Here is a 14,934-nt window from a genome sequence, read left to right as displayed (position 1 = left end):
GAACGGTTGACTATTTAGATTGGTCTTATAATTAATGGAAGATTCGATAAAAATGCACTTGATCTTCCTCTTTACCCTCCTGTTAACACCCTTGATCTGAAAGTTGGTGCGCTGGAAAGTTCAGAAGTATAACGAATTTGATTAGAATTTATGTCTTCACGATGACTAAGAAATTGGTGGCTCTATAATAATAGAGAGAGCACACCATATCTTGCAACGTCACGGGTCTCTATCTCTTACGTCGGTGTCATCCCCTCTACCGAGGGAGCACAGTACTCGCTCATGAAAACGCTCCACCAGTAGAGGGGTTGCACGACGGCGCTTGTTCTTTCCCTCCCTGGCCATTGCTGTCTCCCTATATGTCGTGTTAACAATACATTCTAGGTGTTCAGTTATGGCCTATAATTCAATCGCCTAAGAGATTTGTAACGGATTAGTTACCCTTCTTCAGTAATTAATATTATTGTCACGCATACCAGTTTATTTTATGTTTTTTGCATATCAATTCAATTTAATTGAAAACCTTTTTTGTTTACCCCTTTAAAATATCATTTGAAATCTTGTTTACATCCATGGCTGGATTACCCCAAAAGAGCTGGTTACCCTTTGCGCGAGCCGGAACGAATGCCCTGTGTCAACCAGAACGACCCGCCACTCTTTTAACGGCAAATTAAACCAGAACCTCCTGCGACCCCTGTAAACCGAATCGAATCACGAGCTCTCTGAGTGCCAGGTGAATACGAGCTCAGACGAATACTAAGAACAACATCACCTGACCCGGCTCAAACGATGAGAGGTTTTAAGAGGAAGAAAGGTTACCAGATAGGAGATTCTAGTATTTTTACCCTCTGAGGGACCAGGCTGGTCAACGACGGATGCGCGCCTAAGACTTCGTGCCCGCTAGATCTATCTATGATAGACGTTGAACAAACTTAAGTGCCGAGAAATCTAACTCCACCACCCGAAGACCGTGCCCAGGACATTACCGTCTCATATAAACTATACAGAAACGACTTCTAAGACCGCGCCGAGAAACCCCTGTCTTCGTGGGCCAAGATTTGCCACCCAAGATAAACTATATGTGCGCAAATGGTTCGAGCAGTGCCGTCCGCGAGATTACGCTCTAAACAATTTAATCTAAAACAATGTGCGCGTAGGACCACCTACCACAAGTTCCGTAAAAGCCGGCGTCATTAACGTAACTCCCGTAAAACAAGGGTATCCAGCCATTCCCCCTTCTATGTAATGTGTATTATAGTCATTTAACATATGATGCATAATTATCTTATCATTAATTGCGTTTTATTATTAGTATCGCGTTACCATTAAGTCTTGTCCTAAAAGGATTGTCTTAATAAATACAGTATAAAGTCATATCGGCCCGTTGTCCATATTATTAACCAATGATGACACTCTTCAATTATTCCCCTAGACAACTTAACCAACATTAAACTAAATTCTAAAACCCTCTAAAGAAAAGTCTCCCAGATTACACATGCAAGTTCCCTAAGAGATGTTACACTGGTGTTACAGCTATTGTGTTCAACAATCCTCAAGTCACGAGTTGAAGTTTCCACACCTTTGACTGTTTTCTTCCAAACCGTTTTAATGGGTCACATATCTGGATAACGTTCAGAAAGGTAGGCCATTGTGAAACGTAAATCCGGAGAATTGTTGTCAATGATATGTGTAAATAATCGTAGTCAATGATGTTCTACGTATATATTTGTCCGATTTAAAACACTATTAATGCAATGCCAACTATACCTCTACCTCTACGGAAGTATTACGTATCCTCGAATTACGTCGTTTTTGAGAATAAACGTCTTGTGGTTAACACCTGCAGCATCTCTACCTCGAAAACCTTACATTAGTGATTAGGAATTGAGGAGCAAGTATAGATTCGCCACGTATGACGACTTGACTCCATTTATTCCACCAGTGGAATATCCGGCAAAATGACGACGTTTCTGCTCTTGTTGAAGCTTGAGGAAAGTGTTGGTTTCGGTTCCATGTCCTTGATAATAAATTACTCTTAACACGTATACACGTATTTGAGAAAGTTAAATTTAAAGGCGGATTTACGGCGAAAAGGGTTCTAGTCACACTGAAAACCGAGCATCGAACTAACAATGGGCGACCGTGCTGCAAAATTTGAGGGGTTCTAGGCAAACTGAAAAGCATGCAAAGCGGTTCTAGTCAAACTGAACAATCGTTTTTCATCGAGACTGAGTGAAAATTCGGGACGGGACCAAGTTACGCTCTATTGTTCTTCTTCAAATTTTGCAGCACGGTCGCCCATTGTTAGTTCGATGCTCGGTTTTCAGTGTGATTAGAACCCTTTTCGCCGTAACTCGGCCTTTAACGAATTTAAACTACGGAACATCTAGGGCGCTACACGCTTTACTATCGTTTTCTTATAACTATTCCCACTAGAATATATAAATAAAAAAGGTTTAAGGTGCAAATGATGCAACTCCAAAGGTTATTAAACAGCGGTTGTTTTACTATTGCCAGGCTTACTATAAAAGCTACAGCTGATGAAAGTGATATAACATTCATAATGCCACGTCTAAGTAGCCAAGATCGAGCGAGGTTGATCGCGCTGCATGAAACCGGTCGAAGTGTCCCACAAATAGCTGATCTACTTAATTGTTCTCAACCAACTGTTCGATATTGGATAGCCGCTCATGCTGAAGATGGACGTTTAACTGATAAACCACGAGAAGGGGCGCCAAGAGTGACTACCCAGCAAGATGATGAAATCATTTCAGCTATTGTGTTCAACAATCCTCAAGTCACGAGTCGTCGGTCTACGAAGTCGTATTGCTGCCAACAAACCTTTCCTTAAGCCTGAACATGAGCGTCAACGTCTTCATTTTGCGCAAACGTATCAACATTGGGGTAATGAATGGAATCAAATAGTCATAAGTGATGAGTCTACCTTTTGCTCGAGTCTTGATCATCAGTGTCGGGTTTGGAGGGAAAGAGGTTGCAGATATGAACCGCAAAACGTTAATTCGCAGAAAATGAGTGGCCGCTTTTCGGTTCCCGTTTGGGGATACATAACTTCCGAAGGACTTGGGAGTTTGACTCGCATTGATGGACATCTGAACTCTGCAAAATATATAGATATCATAGAGCATAGTTTTTTCCCTCATGTCCTAGACCATTATTTTCCGGATGGCCTCTTTACGTTCCAGCAAGATAATTCCAGGATACATACTTCACGCGCAACGATGGCATACTTTTCTGATCGGCATCCTGAATTGGAACTTTTACAATGGAAAACTTGTTCACCAGATATGTCACCCATTGAAAACGTATGGGCGGAAATGAAAAAAGGTGTGGCCGCTATGGATATTACTCCAAACGATCCCGATCAGCTATGGGACATGGTGCGGGCTACGTGGGACGAAATAGGAGAAAGGCCAAATTATTCCGAAGAACTGTTTGCGTCCATGCCAAGGAGATTGCAAAAGGTGATAGACGTCAATGGAAAGATGACGAAATATTAAATTAAATACAATTAATAAAACGTAATTGAATAATAACGTAATAATAACAACAAAACGTCTTCGATATTGTATTAAATAAATGTCAAGGCAAATGTGAGAAATTAAAATAGCTTCGAGATGTGTCACTGGTATTTCTTTGGTTTCTTTTATGTTAATTGAAATTATACATCAATGCCTTTGTGTCAAGTCGCGTTTAACTTCAATTAGCGAAGCCATTTTACCATTGACGTCTATCACCTTTTGCAATCTCCTTGGCATGGACGAGAACAGGTCTTCGTAACAATTTGACCTTTCTCCTATTTCGTCCCACGGAACCAACACCATGGCCCATAGATATTCTGGACCTTTTGGAGTAATATCCATAGCGGCCAAACCTATTTTCATATTCGCCAATAAGTTTTCAATAGGTGACATATCTGGGGAACTCGTTGGCCATGGTAAAATCTCCAATTCAGGATGCCTGACAGAAAAGTATGCCACCGTTGCGCGTGACGTATGTATCCTGGAAGTATCTTGCTGGAACTTGCTGGAACGTGAAGAGACAATCCGAAAAATAATTGTCTACGACATGAGGGACAAACTATGCTCTAAAATATCTATATACTATTCACAGTTCAGATGTCCATCAAAGTGAGTCAAACTCCCAAATCCTTTGGAAGTGATGTATCCCCAAACGGGACCCGAAAAGCGGCAGAGCATTTTCTGCGAATTATCGTGTTGCGGTTAATATCTGCAACATCTCCCTCCAAATCCGACACTGGTGAAGAAGACTCGAGAAAAAGTTAGACTCCTTACTTATGTCTACCTGATTTGGTCAAAATGAAGACGTTGACGCTCAAGTTAAGGCTTGAGAAAGGTTTGATGGCAACAATACACTTCAAAGACCAGACCATTTATTCTTATTGTTTGTTCTGATGTTTCCAAGTCCAGGAGAACCTTAATGGGATGACTCGTGACTTGAGGATTGTAGAACACAATACCAGTGTAAATTCTCTTAGGGAACTTGCTTGTGTGATCTGAGAGACTTTTCTTTAGAGGGTTTATGAATTTAGTTTAATGTTGGTTAAGTTGTCTAGGGGAATAATTAAAGAGTGTCATCATTGGTAAAGAATATGGACAACGGGCCGATATGACTTTATACTGTATTTATTAAGACAATCCCTTTAGAACAAGAATTAATGGCAACGCGATACTAATAATAAAACACAATTAATGATAAGATAATTATGCATCATATGTTAAAAGACTATAATACACATTACATAGAAGGGGGAATGGCTGGATACCCTTGTTTTACGGGAGTTACGTTAATGACGCCGGCTTTTACGGAACTTGTGGTAGGTGGTCATACGCGCACATTGTTTTAGATTAAATTGTTTAGAGCGTAATCTCGCGGACGGCACTGCTCGAACCATTTGCGCACATATAGTTTATCTTGGGTGGCAAATCTTGGCCCACGAAGACAGGGGTTTCTCGGCGCGGTCTTAGAAGTCGTTTCCGTATAGTTTATATGAGACGGTAATGTCCTGGGCACGGTCTTCGGGTGGTGGAGTTAGATTTCTCGGCACTTAAGTTTGTTCAACGTCTATCATAGATAGATCTAGCGGGCACGAAGTCTTAGGCGCGCATCCGTCGTTGACCAGCCTGGTCCCTCAGAGGGTAAAAATACTAGAATCTCCTATCTGGTAACCTTTCTTCCTCTTAAAACCACTCATCGTTTGAGCCGGGTCAGGTGATGTTGTTCTTAGTATTCGTCTGGGCTCGTATTCACCTGGCACTCAGAGAGCTCGTGATTCGATTCGGTTTACAGGGGTCGCAGGAGGTTCTGGTTTAATTTGCCGTTAAAAGAGTGGCGGGTCGTTCTGGTTGACACAGGGCATTCGTTCCGGCTCGCGCAAAGGGTAACCAGCTCTTTTGGGGTAATCCAGCCATGGATGTAAACAAGATTTCAAATGATATTTTAAAGGGGTAAACAAAAAAGGTTTTCAATTAAATTGAATTCATATGCAAAAACATAAAATAAACTGGTATGCGTGACAATAATATTAATTACTGAAGAAGGGTAACTAATCCGTTAAAAATCTCTTAGGCGATTGAATTATAGGCCATAACTGAACACCTAGAATGTATTGTTAACACAACATATAGGGAGACAGCAATGGCCAGGGAGGGAAAGAACAAGCGCCGTCGTGCAACCCCTCTACTGGTGGAGCGTTTTCATGAGCGAGTACTGTGCTCCCTCGGTAGAGGGGATGACACCGACGTAAGAGATAGAGACCCGTGACGTTGCAAGATATGGTGTGCTCTCTCTCTATTATTATAGAGCCACCAATTTCTTAGTCATCGTGAAGACATAAATTCTAATCAAATTCGTTATACTTCTGAACTTTCCAGCGCACCAACTTTCAGATCAAGGGTGTTAACAGGAGGGTAAAGAGGAAGATCAAGTGCATTTTTATCGAATCTTCCATTAATTATAAGACCAATCTAAATAGTCAACCGTTCAGAAAATATCTCCGACTTATTACAAAATTCTAAGTTGTAGATTCAGATTTCATGGTTAAATAGCTGCGCATCAATAATATCTTGTCACGCCCTGCCTTACTGCGAACCAAACACATGTGGCACGCGCTATTTTCGAGAGCAATTATAACGCGAGAAGTGATAAACAATGCGCGGGATGTCAAAAACGTAACGCGCGACAAAGAGTATGCTAGGAGTATTTTGTTCGCTTGGTTGGAGGCGCTGCGTTTAACAGTGAAATGTGAAACTATTTTGATCTTTATAATAGCTCGGGGATATTTCCTGAATGATTAACTATGCATATAGGTCTTATAATTATTAAAAGAATGGATGAAACGAATGACTTGGTTTTTCCTCTTCACCCTCCCATTAAGTGCCACAATGCACGAACGAAACAGAAGAGCATTTCGGGGAAGAAGGTGCCATGAAATCAACCACAAATTCCATGGTTCCCCCATTCTATGGCCTGATACCCTACAAGGTTCGCGTTGACGTATAGTTGCCTGAATAGTAAACAATTGAAGCCTGTCATGGGGCCCATAATGACAAAATAAACGTGGTTGAGTGAGCTTTCATTCTGTAACCTTCAATGTGACTTTGGTCTTGATGCCATAAATAGATTGGCTTTTTGGAGCCACCAAAGGGTAAAATTGTCTGGCACCTCCGGTGAAAACGTTCGATAAATCTCCAAAGTAATACAGTGACAGCGGTTTAGAGATTCCATGGCATTAACGTCTTATTTGATATTAAACATTCTTAGTGACACTAACCCTTTATGCGGTGTTCAAATCCCCTCCAGTATGAATAACCCTACGTTTAGTAGATTAATTCTGTTATTTTCACGACCTATGTTTCTTATTAAACCTAATACGTATTCATTTTTAATGGGTACTCAGTGAGAACGAATTTTGGTGTAGCTAATTGTTAAACAAGCCGTCGCGCGAGAGAAAGTTTTTTTTGGACACGACTGTACAAAAAAAAAAGAAAAATTCCAAGAATAAAAGAAGTTCCCAGGTGCAAAAAAGAAAAACTGCTCCTCGCTGTCACGAAAGAATGAGGAAAAGGGGTGCAAAATGGACTGCAAGGTTTTGCGCTCTAGGCGAGCTTCATTTATATTGATACGTGGAGTCCAGGTTGAGGGGCAAATAGAGTCTTTGTAACCCACGTGACGCGATTCATCCACTCGTAGGGTATGGTCCTTTTTTCAAATTTTAGGCCACCGCCCCCAACGTGAGCGCCATCTAGCGTTCTAGATCGGTAATAAACGTCGCCGACGCTACCTTTAAATAACACCAAAGCTAAATTGTGGCTAGACGCACTAATAGTCAATGCGCACCATAAAGAGAATAATAAGTCTGTAGTTACTACCCGTTTACCATTAGCCCTTTTACTAACATTATTATTATTTAAGAGTGTATTTAACTTTCGGCTCAATCTGAACCGTTGATGTCTGTTCATTTCAGACACGAAAATCAAAGCCAAAAGTTTACTTCACCTCAGGCCTCAATTATTTACTCTTTGTTTCACTAAGCCTATTGCGGATAATACTTGTTATACGCGCCGAAGTCTAGGTCTTAGTTTTCTTCATGAAATCACTAAACCAAGGATTATTCTATATACAGATGTAGTATAGCTTACGCAATATATAAACAGCCATTTCAAATAAAAATATTAAAAAAAATCTTTGGAATATCAAAATGAAACAGAGCTTTAAAGCTACAAAAGTACTAAATGCATCGTAATTACGAAAAAGATTTCCACATATTCACTTTATATTATGGAAAAAGTGAAAAAAAGGTTCTGTAGGATTTCTTAACACATCAAAACAAAGCGAACTGCTAAATCGGTGCACTAGTGTGACAACGGACAGACACACACAGACAAAAAAATAGACTGCTTTTTAACTCTTTCCGTATTAATTTTGAGTTGAGAAACAAGATTATCTTTAATATTTAAATAAATATAATTATTTTTAATTATTTTAATCTTCAATAATTAACATTAGTAATAGTTAAATCGTTTAAAATAACGTTATACCTATTATCATCTCAAACTTTACTAATATTGACGTTTAAAGTGAAGGGTACCCCTCTTGCCCACTTTCTTCAAATTTTGGGGTATATATACGATTCGTTTCCATTATAATAGTAAGGAAAAAGCGCAATTGCGAAAACCTTTGGTGGCCGATCCCGCCTTAGGGAGGCTAGACGTTTCTCGTAACCCTAGCTGATCGCCGCGTATATCCTAAAACCAAACGATGATAATGGAGTAGAAGCCAATGATACAGATTGGTGTCTATGTGAAATAGACGGAAGACCAGTGGATGGTGGTGTTAGAAGCCAATGATACAGATTGGTGTCTATGTGGAATAGACGGAAGACCAGTGGATGATAGTGTTAGAAGCCAGTGTAAGTGCAGACTATTGTCAATGTGGGATTGACAAAGAATAGAAGATGGTGGTGGTGGAAGCCAGAAAAGTACCAGACTGGTCTTAATATGGGATGGACGAAGACCAAACATGGTGGTGTGAGAACTCAGGTATAGAGTAGCCAACGGAGAGAAATACAAATTTCTGTGAACTGTCAATGCGGTCCGGAAATTGGGAACACGTTTGCTCCGATACGCAAACTGCGAACGCGGTCACGTGGGTGTAACAACGGACAGACAGACACACACAACCACACCCCCCCCCCACACACACACAGACAGACAGGGCCGTTACAGAACCTCTCCTGGACTACGTCACACGGAGAGGTAAAAATAATGGTTCCAGTGGTTATATTTGAAAATAGTGAAGAAATACTCAAAATGTGCTTCTCTGGCCGAGAAACGTCGATTTTGAAAATGTTATTAAAAATCGAGGTACATTTTTATTTATTGATCAATCGAGATAAAATCACTTTAAATGAGTATTTTATAGGTAATTAAGCTGAATTCGGTCAAAAATTTGTCCAAAAAAATGCATTCAAAAGTGTACTGTAACGGGCGTTTCAAGCTTGATACATGTATCTCTAGCCTTCCCTCTTAGATACATGTATTTCAAACCCTTTCACTCACCAAGCCCATTCTTATTGACACACGTGCACTGGACCTGTTTTTAGATACCTTCCCTTCGTGGTACTTTTCCACGAAGAGGCCCCCCCAAAAGATTGTATTTGGATGTTAACAATAAAGAGACACTTTTTTGCTTGCTACTGAAGTGAACGGGTTGTTTATTTTCTTACTCTTAAGAGCGGACCTCTTAAGCCTAAACTAACCCAGGAATAAAATTCTTCTAGAGATATTTAACTGTCTATTTCATCGCAGTTAATTCAATATAACGTAGTATTATCAATGCTATCTGGGCCTACGTTATAATTGGCGCCCGATCGTGGTTTTGTTCGTATGTTTTCGAACCCCGCTCTCCGGATACTTCAGTCCCAAGCCCGGGAGGATCGTTTGCTTCGCCGTTCGCTCGCACGGGATACTTCCTTGCCGGTCCCTCGTGTTCCGCCCGCCGCTTCGCTTCCCGTGAATTCTTCTTCGCCGCCGTCCGCCGTTTCGCTTCCCGCGGTTTCTTCTTCGCCGCCGTGTGTTCCTCCGGTCTTTCGTGCTTCTTCCCCAATCATGGCCGACGATTATGAGGACGCGTCTTCCATGACCGCCTCCGAGGGTTTTCAGGAGGTTGTTGCCCTCCTTCGCGCGGACTTGGCCTCGCGGGATCGTCTAAAGCGCGAGGACCGTGATGATCGCGAACGGATTCGTCAGGAGGACTGCGCTGAACGTGACCGCCAACGCCAGGCCGATCGTGACGAACGCGAACGTCTACGCCTGGAAGAGAGGGAGGAACGAGCCCGTCTTCGCGAAGCCGACGAAAGTAGGTGGAACGTCTTACTCTCCGCTCTTACCCGCCGCCTGGGTCCTATCGACTCCTTTTCCGGCGTCCCGGACGTCCCGCGGCCGGACGCGGTTTCTCCGCCTTCCGACGGGGGTACGAGTCACAGCTCCATCGTTGGTCCCCCTTCCGAAAATTGGGCCTGCCACCGCCGAATCAGGCAACAGGTTCTTCGAGTCCACGGTTGCCTTCCGACAACACGCTGCTACTTTCAAAACCGGACTTACTTCCGCTCTTTAGTAATGACAATTCAATATCCGCCCGTGAATTTCTGGATCGCGCGCAGGGCTGTATAGACTCGGGATTTATTTCAGCACCCCATCTTCTTCAACAAATCAGCTTTCGTTTGCGTGGCCCAGCTTGTGACTGGTTCCAGTTGTGTCGCTCACAAATTAAAGACTGGCCAGATTTTTGTGCGCGTTTTAGACGAATGTTCGGTGGTGCCACGCGAGAAGACGATCTCCGCCGTCAACTGAAAATGCGCGAACAGCGCGAACGTGAACCCACACGAGAATTCGCGTTACCCATCGCTGGCTTATGTCGTAAAATAGACCCTACAGTGGCTGATGCTAAGGTAGTCAAGAAAATTGTTGCGGCATTAAACCCTATTTTGAAGGAAAAAATGGTGCTTCCTAATGTTAATAACTTAACCATCGAGGACATTGTTGTAGAGGGTACTCGTGTTGAAACCCTGTTATCAGCACAAAAAGAATATTTGCAAAGAATGGACCTTTCTCCACGGGTTTCGCCTTCAGTTATCGAAACACGTAAGATGCCATCGACTTCTCCCACACCAGCCTACCAACCTTCTTCAGGCGGAGAGGTCGCTCCAGCCAAAAAATTACGACCCAAATGCAAATATTGCCAACGTTTTGGTCACTTGATCGACGACTGTGAAAAGAGGAAGCAAAGACATCTTCAGCGTTCCTCCACTTCCAACACCCCTACTACAACATCGTCGGGAAACGCCACCGGGAGCCGACAATAGAGGGCCAAGTCGTCCTCCCATGTTTCCAGCGAGACAGCCCTTCAACGTCATCAGTGGTAAGTGGTACTATTCCTTTATTACCTGGAGCGGACTCCTTTATCTCGATTAAACTCGGAACTTCGTGGAGTGGCACGGCGCTGTTAGATACCGGCGCTTTACGCGTGTCGTTAATTCTCTCCACCGTTTGGGACGCCCTCGCCAGTGAGAACTATCCTAGTGAACCTTACTACGGATCCTTAAAACTCGCAGACTCTAGTATAACGGACACACAAACTGCATTACGTGTACATAATTTTATAGTAATTCCCAAAATGAGTGCCTCGGTAATCCTAGGTTCAGATTTCTTACGCCAACATCGCGTCACGCTATCTTCTCACACCGGCCAATTCGGTATAGTTGCGCCAGGTGAAACTCAACCCTCCAGCTGGAAATCATTCGCGCCTCACCCACTCAGTGATATATCATTGCCACACGCGAATGCGTCCTCGGGTCCAGCCCCAGAACAATCGCGCGCCAACGCGACTGAACCTATTCAGCGTCCTACGTCCGCTAATGCGTCACTTGTCTCAAACATTGCGGCCGTTCTGGCCGACTTTCCCGACGTGGTCACGGATGTCCCAGGTCGTACTCATCTCATAGAGCACAGTATTGATACGGGCAATGAGCTACCACACCGCTCATTCCCATATCGAGTATCTCCAGTTCGCGCTCGTGTCATCGCCACAAAAATACAAGAGATGCTGGACGCTGGTGTCATCGAACCTTCTAACTCAGATTGGAGTTCGCCAATCATTCTCGTTCCTAAGAAAACGCCAAAACCGGTAGCTCTCCCAGAATCATGCGTTACTGGTGTTCCTCAAGCTGCCCCAACGCCGGTTGACCCAAAGAATTTCCGATTATGCGTTGATATTCGAAGGGTTAATAGAAAAACGAGAAAGGATGCATTTCCGATGCCAACTGTTAACCAGATTCTCGACGCGCTCCAAGGAGCGAAGATTTTTACGACGCTAGACATGAAAAGCGGGTTTTGGCAGATCCCACTTGCCGAAGATTCCAAATGCAAGACGGCATTCGTTTGCTCAGAGGGCCTCTTCCAATTCAAGGTCATGCCCTTTGGCCTTACCAACGCGCCAGCAACTTTTGAGCGATGCATTAGGCTCGTTCTAGGCACTACTCTCGGTCCCAGTCTCAAGAAGATTGCAAACAATTTCTTCGATGACTTAATCATATTTTCAAGTAACGCTGAAACTCACGAAAGCGACGTCCGCCAGGTCCTTGAGGGGTTACGTGCCGCTGGACTTACTGTCAACCCGGAAAAAAGTAAATTCGCGCACGAAGAGTTACACTTTCTTGGCCATATCGTGTCAAAAAACGGTGTTAGAATGGACCCCGAGAAGGTGCGAGCCGTGACTGAATATCCCGTACCGCGTAACGAGATTTTTTGGACTGGCGGGTTGGTATCGTCGATTTATTCATGGCTTCTCAGAAATTTCTGAGCCGTTAAACTGCCTCCGGAGGAAGGGAGTACCTTGGGTTTGGAGTGACGCATGTCAGACGTCTTTTGAGAGCTTAAAAAATAAACTTGTCTCAGCACCCATACTTGGTTACCTTAACTTTGAGTATCCCTTCACGATTCGCACAGACGCTAGTCAAGTTGGATTAGGAGCAGTTTTGGTTCAGCATATAGACAATAAGGAGATAGTTATCTCTTTCGCAAGCTGCACCCTTAGTCAACCTGAACGACAGTATAGTGCCACTGAACTCGAGCTCTTGGCAGTAATTTGGGCCTTAGAAAAATGGCGCGAATATATCGAAGGCCAGACATTCAATGTCGTGACGGACCATGCTGCCTTAACTTGGCTCTTTTCGAAACCCTCGCTTACAGGCCGCCTGGCCAGATGGGTCCTCCGTCTTCAAGAATTTATGCCATTTTCAATAGAACATAGGGCCGGAAACTTAAACGCCGTGCCAGACGCACTATCACGTGCCGCTGTCCCTCCAAGTGCGACTGATCAAACACTACTGTGCACCTTAGTCGAAAGTCTTGAGGGCGACGCCAACCAAGAATATCCCCAAGTCTGCTCGTTGGAACTAGATTCTTTCGAGGAATGGTCAACAATCGCGCGGGAACAAAAACTCGATCCCTCCCTTATACCAATATTTGAAGCACTTGCCAAGGGAAAGGAAACCGGTACCCAAACCGACGTCTCTAAGTTTTTTACGTTGCAAAACGAAGTCCTGTACGGCGTTTGCCCACCAACCGACCCCGAGGGTACAGAAATTTTGAAACTCGTGGTTCCCGAAGCCTTGAAAACCAAGTTCTTGAAACAAATACACGACCACCCTCTTTCCGGTCACTTTGGAATTAGAAAAACGACTCTTCGCGCCGCCGCCAACCTTTTTTGGCACAAGATGAACCGCGATATAAAGTCCTACGTCCGTTCTTGCCACACGTGCCAGGTTTCTAAACCCAGGAACTCAAAACCCATGAGTCACATGGTCTCAACGCAGACCTCGTACCCTGGTGAAATGCTAGCCACAGATTTACAAGGGCCTTTCAACCCTAGCTCGAAGGGGAACAAATACCTCCTCGTAGTCATAGACTGCTATACTAGGTTCACGACTGCTATTCCAATACGACGCTCTACTACAAACGTCATAGCTTCCACTCTTCGTGACCGAGTATTCAACATTTGGGGTTATCCGAAATACCTCTTATCCGACCAAGGCTCGCAATTTACCTCGCTTGATTTAGACTCCTACTGCAAATCTTGGGGCGTGACCCAACGTTGGACTACAACTTATCACCCTCAGTCCAACCCGACGGAACGTAGCAACCGCGACTTAAAACAAATGATGCGCGCATTCATCGACGGTGACCAAAGAAAATGGGATTTACACATCTCGGACTTCACCTTCGCCATTAACAGTGCAACCCATGAGTCAACTGGTTTCACTCCGTTCGAACTCGCGACTAGTCGTAAAATATGTGGTCCCCTTGATCTGTTTTTACAAGGAAATCTCCCTCCGGCGCGCTCCCAAAAACAAGCCGATTATCTCGAGAACTCCAGAGCTCGACTCGAGAAAATTAATGAGGAGGTCAAAACTCATCTCACGCGAGAAAAATTCAAACAAAAGTCTCACTACGATAAACATCGAAGTGAAATTACATTGAAACCAGGTGATTTGATTTGCTTAAAAAGCATTACCTATCGGACGCCTCGAAAGGTTTCAACGCAAAACTTGCGGATATTTGGGAAGGTCCTCTACGACTTGGGGACCAATTCCGGTAAACTTATTGGAACAGGTCATGTTCAGAACATGAAACGATATGTCTCTCGGGAGCCCGACCTTTCAAACGCGCCAATCGCGCTTCCGCCACCTAAGCCAATAACGGATTCCGGTCACCGACCCATTCGACGTGTCCGCGCTAAGAAACCAATTTCCACTTCCGTTCCCACTCGGATCCAGACTAGGCGGTATAGAAACATGTCGCTGCGCCAGAGTGTACGCGCCCCGGCAAAATATTCGGCTTAGAATCTGAACCTCGGAAATATTCTGTACATATGTTTATGTGTTTCCCATTTATATTTTGATGTATTGTTCATAATATTCAATATTTCGGCCATATTGCCTTCAACGTATCTATGTAAATATGACTGTTTGTTAATTTCGTTACCTTGCTAATTTTTAACATTTTTGAATTCGGTTTACTACCTGTTAATTTCGTTACCTTGCTAATTTTTAACATTTTTGAATTCGGTTTACTACCTGTTAATTTCGTTACCTTGCTAATTGTTAACATTTTTGAATTCGGTTTACTACCTGTTATTACTTTTATTGTTAAACAAGTGTATTTTTCTGATCCTACACTCTTAAAATCAAAGGTGTGATTTAGCACCTTTTGTCTTAATTTTGATGGGTCCAAAAACAGCACCATTAAAGTGGTTAAACAACGCCTCTGAAGGTTTTAAATGGCCCATTTTCAACACTTTGCGTCTTAAAAATATTTTCTCCCGACACATTTATTA

The sequence above is a fragment of the Phalangium opilio genome, unplaced genomic scaffold, assembly GCF_054372755.1.
Source record: "Phalangium opilio isolate 3A_F unplaced genomic scaffold, DU_Popi_V2 ptg000031l_1, whole genome shotgun sequence".
Lineage (NCBI taxonomy): Eukaryota > Metazoa > Arthropoda > Arachnida > Opiliones > Phalangiidae > Phalangium > Phalangium opilio.
The sequence above is the reverse complement of the archived record's forward strand: the minus strand, read 5'-3'. Positions refer to the sequence as shown.